This window comes from Notolabrus celidotus, chromosome 15 (genome assembly GCF_009762535.1).
Source record: "Notolabrus celidotus isolate fNotCel1 chromosome 15, fNotCel1.pri, whole genome shotgun sequence".
Lineage (NCBI taxonomy): Eukaryota > Metazoa > Chordata > Actinopteri > Labriformes > Labridae > Notolabrus > Notolabrus celidotus.
Genome location: NC_048286.1, coordinates 30,932,866 through 30,939,964, shown reverse-complemented (window position 1 = coordinate 30,939,964; position 7,099 = coordinate 30,932,866). Strand labels below are relative to the sequence as shown.

The window sequence follows — 7,099 nt, the reverse complement described above, 5'->3', positions numbered from 1 at the left end:
TGGCTATTTTCCTCAGCATCACAAACCTATGATATGCATCATAAGAAACATTGATTTTAGATAATGAACATAACCTACACAGAGTTTATTATTACACCTGCTGTTTATTATTGTGAATAAAGACGGAGCTTAAAGGCTAAAACACTTAAATCCATAGCAGGTTCTGGATGAAACTTATAATATATTTTTTTTAAGGTACCAGATACCTAAGCCAATAAGATACTTGTTCTGTTACGGTCCTAGCCCCCGCCTCTGCTCTGTGTGTTTTATGAATGAATCTTCTGTAGCGTCTGTGAATGTGTGTGTGCGATTGTGCTCCTCCCCCAGGTCCTGCAAGCTGCAGGGGATTGGAAAACAAGCTAAACCTACTCGGCCAATCAGAGGAGAGCCCTCTGATTAAAGCACCGGCCAGCTGGAAGGACGGGCAATCAGACAGACACTTGCTACGTGCCTCCCATAGTCTGTGTTAGCATTGTTGAGTGTTAGAATTGATTGAGTTGTGAGACTTGTTATTCTTGTACAGATGCACTAGACCTGAACTGGACCAGGGTTTAGCTTTAATTGCCCATTCACTTCAAGATTTACTGTGTTAGTTTCTCTAGGTTAGGGGTGCTGTTCACTTAGGTTGTTTGGTTTTGTAGGTAAGATAGCATGCATTTTAAAATCCTCCTTCTCACACACAAAGCCCTCCATAACCAGGCCCCCTCTTACCTCACCGACCTGCTCCACCACCACACCCCCTCCCGTAACCTCTGATCCTCCAACGCCCACCTCCTCTCCCTACCACCTGACACCAAGCACCGAACCTGGGGTTGCTTTATCCTTTGTGCAGGGTCTTTGAGTTTTTAGAAAAGCTCTTTATAAATAAAATGTATTATTATTATTATTATAGGCAGGTGCTTGTTTGAATTTTGCTTCATTAGAAACAGATAGCCAAACTCTAGGTTAGAGTCCTCTTTTGGTTCTACTATTTGTTCCTTTGGACTGCCCTCACCGGTCCTTTTCAGCTGCCTCATTTATCACATGCTCAATTTCTTTGCTTCTTTCGTAATAAATAACTTTGTTTACCCTTAACACCTTGGTTTTATGACACTTCCCTTTCCCCCCATGAGCTGGGTTGTAACACTTTCATTTTCAAACATAAAATGACCTTTTCTGTTGTCCCTCTGACTTTTAGTGTATTGAAACAGTGTATTGCCCCTCCGTACATTGGGTGCCTGCTCTACCACCTAGCCCTCAATTCTTAAAGCATTTGCATATAAAATCTCTGTAAGGGCTTTACAGTCTTTACAAATACGGTATAAATGTTCCATCTCTGACCTTCGAGCCAATGGAAAGCTTCATCACTGTTTGTAGGGATGACACACGCTGGCTCAGTGTTGAAGGCCAACCTGTTGTTGCTAGCAGTGGATAGGAAAGGTGTCTTATTATGTGTATACAAGGTTCATTGTGTTGGAGGTTGGAGGTTGTAGGAGCCATTAGAAGGGCAGGTGGTGCAGAGGAGGTTTAGTGAAGCTTTTTTTTTGCAGCAATCAATCCATTAACAAGGTTCATGACAGTCATGAGACAGACAAAATTTAAAATCTTACAGGGGAACAAAAACATCAGCTAAAAGCTCCTAAAACGCTGCAAAGAACTGAAGAGGACCACCTTCAAACCAGATCCCATGCTAATGCTCTTCATTTCAGAATTACAGGGTGCACTGACTGCAGTCCAACCACACTACTGCCTTTGGCCTTACAGGAGAAAAGAAAATTACACTGTAGCTCTGAAGATGTTTGAAGTACCCGCTGTGAAGCACTGGCTTCAAAAAATGTGTGATACCTTACACTTAGGATTAGGTGCTGTTTCCGAGACACACTTAAATAACAAGAAAGTTAAGACCTTGTTTTGTCTCCTCTTTGGAGAAGGTTACAGAACATTGCTAGTGATTAATCCACATGCTATCTCTCCTCCTTAAAGAAAGGACAAGTCCGGCTGGCCAGGAAGGATAATGGTTTTTTGAAATTCTCTTTTCTTTATGTTCCTTTAATCTTGTTGTCCATTAGACTCTTTGCCCACAAGCGTACTTTCTTTCAGAACATGCATATATCCCAAAAAAATGTTCAAGAGAGTTATGATAATAATTTGAGTTGCAGTACAGAAGAAATAGAATCAGTATAAGCAATGAAGTGACACAATCAGCAGACCAGCCTTTGGAGTAATGAGTTTGAGGGACTGGGCTTGTTGGCATTAACAGAAACCTTAGAGGACAAAGGTTCTGTTGTTCTCTGAAAAGTTATCCCAACCATCCAATAAAAGCAGCACTTTAAGCTGTCAACCGTTCGATTGACCTTTTGAAAACAATGGTGTCAAAAGTATATAGGACACAATGTAGCACAGAGCTGGTCTACAGTTATGTTGAATGTGCTGAGGGGGGGATAAGCATTTGTCTGATGCTAACAAGTACAAAAAGGAGGGAAAATAATGAGCCTGCTGGGTTTTTGCCTGCACCAGCATGTCAGCTACTTTAGTCCAAAGACTCATTACAGAGCTTCACAAAACAGCCATGTTCACCAGAGGTCATCTGAGGAAGCTCTCTTGTTGTGGCGCGTGATTTACAGTCCTTACATGGCTCATTTTAGCAAAGCGTGCATGCAAAAACAATTAACCCAAAGCATCGCTTCGCTATTGGTTGTCTTACTCATGAAGCTACAGGGGAGATCTTATATCATTGAACAGAGGTGCATTAAAAAATAAAGCTGGTACAAAACACTTAAACACAGGCCATGGTTAACTTATTCAATATCTATTTGGTGTATAAAGAGGGGAACAGGAGCTCTCAGCATTTCACATGTTACGATGTTACAATGTCATTTAGCAGACGCTTTTATCCAAAGCGACGTACATACGAGAACAAGAACAACACAAGCGAAGATCTAGACAAGAGGAAACAAGATCAGTAAGAGTAACAAAGTGCTTCAAGTCCATTTGGGTGCAGGTACTGCCAAGGAGTGTAAAGGTAATGCACAAAAATAAGTAAGGAATTTTTTTTTTTTTTTTGAAATAAGGAACATCTACAATGAAGCAACCAACCAATTTAAGACCTTCCATTATCATCATCAACAATTAACTTCACCACAGTAATGACCAAAGTACCAAGTGCTGGGTCACTCAAGAGCTGAACACAGATTCCCAGAGTAGAGCAGGACAGTGTGAGTCACTTGTAGCTGGAAGACATGATCTGCCACTGGGGACAACAGTGGAGAACAGCCTAGCTAAGTGCATAGTGCTTCCTAAAGAGCTGGGTCTTTAGCTGTCTTTTGAAAGTAGAGAGGGACTCTGCAGATCCTGATGGTTTTTTTCCTCATCAGAGAGTGATTGCTGTGTTCAGGTACCTCTAAACAGGCCGAGCCAAGGAGGGAGATAAGCTAAAAAGTAAGCTAAATTTATTTTCAGTCGGTTGTTGAGTCTTCAGTGTTTTTTTCATTTATCTGTTAGTCTCGCAGCCTCGCAGATCAAGACAGAAACATTCTGAACTGTACTGTTAAAATCTTCCCTGAGATCATTGAAGTGAAGCACAGAGATTTGAGTTTCCTTTGTAACCTGCTGATCCTCCAGAAGTCTTGAAGCTGCTTCTTCTACATGTTCTTTTTGGTTAAATGTCTCTTTTACCACCAAGGCAGCTTGTTTCTGTGCTTTTAAAACTTCCACTATTCAGAATTATTCATCCACCTGCTCCTTTTATATATCTTTATATATCTTTTTTATGCTTTTATTAAACTTGTCATTTTATTCTCCCTTCATTCATTATACTATATGCATACATTGATTAATTATTTTCTGTATATCACTGTGTTTTATTTATGTTTTTTAATTTAAAATCTGAGCCGTCCTTCCCTAGAGGGATTGATAACGTTGTATGAATTTGAATTAAAATTGAGTAACTGAGGATGTTAAACCCATGCAGAGCCTTAAAATTAAGTCTCGGTCTAAACATCAGTGAAGTCATGTAAAATGCAAACTCCTCACACCTGTTGTGAAAGCCCTACAAGAAAGACAGACTAGGTTGATTTCTAAATAAGAATTCCTTGGTCTGTTTTTGGGCTTTTGTTTAAGCAAAACATCAACCATCATTCAGAAATGACTGCAACTTCCTGTGTCCTGAGGTGAAGTGGAAAACTGTCCTGTGGTCTGACAAAAGTTGACATTCTATTTGGAAATCATGGACGCCACATCCTCTGCTTTAAAGAGGAGAGGGATCTTTCAGCTTGTTATCAGAGCACACTCCAAAAGCCAGCATCCATGATTGGAACAGGGATGCATAAGTGTCCATGGCATGGGTAGCTTACACATCTGTGAAGGCTCCATTGATGCTGAACAATATAAACAGGTTTAGGACCAACATATGCTGTCATCCAATCAAGGCCCTTTTCAGGGAAGACCTTGCATAATGCAAAATACAGCAAGAGAATACCAAACCACATTCTGCAGGTATTACAACAGCATGGCTCTGTAGTAGAGGAGTCCAGTTGCTAAACTAGCATGCTTGCAGAGCTGACTTTTCAACCATTGGGAAAAATTGGTGCATGATGACACAAAGATAACAACAAAGGAGAGCCAGGATTGCAGAGCGGCTGAAATCCTGTATCAGGTAAGAATGAGACCACATGTCACTTTCTTAACTCCAGAAATTGGTCTCCTCTGTTCCCAAACATTTACAGTGTTAGAGAGGTGATGCAGCACAATGATAAACATGCCAAGTCCTAACTTTTTTGAAAGGTGTTGGTGGCATCTAATTTAAGATGAGAATATACTTTAGATCTAACAATCAAATTTCTCATTTTCAACATTAAATATGTTGTTTTTGTGTTATTTTCCATCAAAAATGGATTTTATGAATTATTTGAAACCATCCAATCTGTCCTCAGAACATTTAATGTCCCAACTTTTATGGAATCAGACATTAAACATACCTTTCTCTGTATTATTTAACTTCATCAATGATAGTACAAAGTAGCAAAAGCTCAGCTGAGAGCACCCACAAAGTGAGTTTATTATGCTGATGTGGTATCATCAAAGTGTTTCAGAAAGTCCAAGTTTTCACATCATGTTCAGACTCATCAGGATCAACACTAGCAGTGATGTGGACCAGTGCGAACACAAGGACACACACCACTGCTGCGATACCAGCCATTACTGCCAGTTCACTGCCATGGCAACAGACTCCCATGCCTTCGGTTTGAGCTCTAGGTGTGTAAATGGCTCAAGTCAAATTGTCACAAGCTCTTTTCATATTGCCAGTTAAAGGCACGATATTTACGTCCCTGTAACATCTCACCTTCAATAAAAATGTCACAGAGGCGTCACAGTGGCACCAAGGGGATCCCACCGCTGTGCTGACACTGGAGGTACTAACGGAGGCGTCACAGACGGGATCAGTGTGGGGCCGGCGGGGCAGGGAAGGTAGAACGGCACTGAATGTGTGTGTATGGATGTCTGAGTGTGTGTTTATACATGAAGCTCCAACCTCTTGTGCTTCCTCAACACCGAAAGCAAGATAAAACCTCACACACACTGGGACACTAATATTGCGCCGTTGCAGGGTCAGTATGCAAATACACCGGCGTGGTGACGGCAGGGTTGTGTTGGGAATGTGAAAAGGGGCGACTGGGAACCCCTATGAGACATGAGGAATAAACTGGATTGATTAAACTGATGATTAAGAGCTGTTTCAAGTGTGTCTGATTCCCACAGACGTAAAGAACAGCCTCACTAACACAACACTAAAAGGCTGAATATTAATGCAACCTTATATTTTAAACTTACAATAACCCCCTTTTTTAAAAGAGAATTCAAAACCCAATCTGACATCCTACAAGTGCCTTAAAAAAATGCCATACTCTGATGCAGATCATAAAGGGTTTTTGTAATTGGGGGCTCTTTTATATTTGCATCAGAGCCGTGAATAACAAGACATAACTCGTCTTAATTAGGTCTTCATTCGTTAAGTGAAGAGTGTACTGGAAGATGAGTGCTGCTAAATGTCAACAATGCATGTTTTTTACTTGAGGCTGACACTGTGACACTGACTCGTTCAGCAGTACTTGCATGCTCACGGCCAATTTCCACCAGATCCATGTCCTTTCATATCCGTCACGGCACCAGATCTGATAGGTTTCTATTCTAGTCAATGTGTTAACTTCCACTGGATCCGCTCTGTTGCGTTACGTCTGTGTCTCTGATCTGGCATGCTGGAAAGCAACGGATCCAGCAAGACCTCTATTTTTGCTGGTTGCAGGAGCATGATGCATCAACATGCACAGAGCAGATGCAGCAGGACAGGAAGTCCTGAAAATGATCTGTTTAAAAGTCAAGTTCAAAGAATCAAATAGCGACATACAAGTCTATTAGAGGCAACAAACTCCTTCAAAACCATGTACGTATACATACCAGCTGTAAACATCACTCAAATATTCCATGATATCCAGTCTGACCCAGGTTTGACTCGTTGCTTTATAGCCATCTCTAAAGGCAAAATTCTTCCAGATCGTGTCCGCTCTGTCTCCGAACCGTCACGGCACCAGATCTGATAGGTTTCTATTTCTAGTCAATGTGTTAACTTCCACTGGATCCACTCTGTTGCGTTACGTCTGTGTCTCTGATCTGGCACGCTGGAAAGCAACGGATCCAGCAAGACCTCTATTTTTGCTGGTTGCAGGAGCATGATGCATCAACATGCACAGAGCAGATGCAGCAGGACAGGAAGTCCTGAAAATGATCTGTTTAAAAGTGTTTAAAAGTCAAGTTCAAAGAATCAAATAGCGACATACAAGTCTATTAGAGGCAACAAACTCCTACAGAACCATGTACGTATACATACCAGCTGTAAACATCACTCAAATATTCCATGATATCCAGTCTGACACAGGTTTGACTCGTTGCTTTATAGCCGTCTCTAACGGCAAAATTCTTCCAGATCATGTCCGCTCTGTTTCCGAACCGTCACGGCACCAGATCTGATAGGTTTCTATTTCTAGTCAATGTGTTAACTTCCACTGGATCCGCTCTGTTGCATTTCTCAGGATCAGATACGCAAGACTTCTATTTTTGCCAGATG

General features: G+C 41.2%; 1 protein-coding gene across 1 annotated transcript in view; it reads right to left on the bottom strand.

Annotated features, from left to right (window-relative positions):
- Positions 1 to 7,099, bottom strand: part of brinp2 (bone morphogenetic protein/retinoic acid inducible neural-specific 2) — a 330,627-nt gene that overhangs the window by 112,132 nt on the left and 211,396 nt on the right. The gene's annotated exons all lie outside the window — the stretch shown is intronic.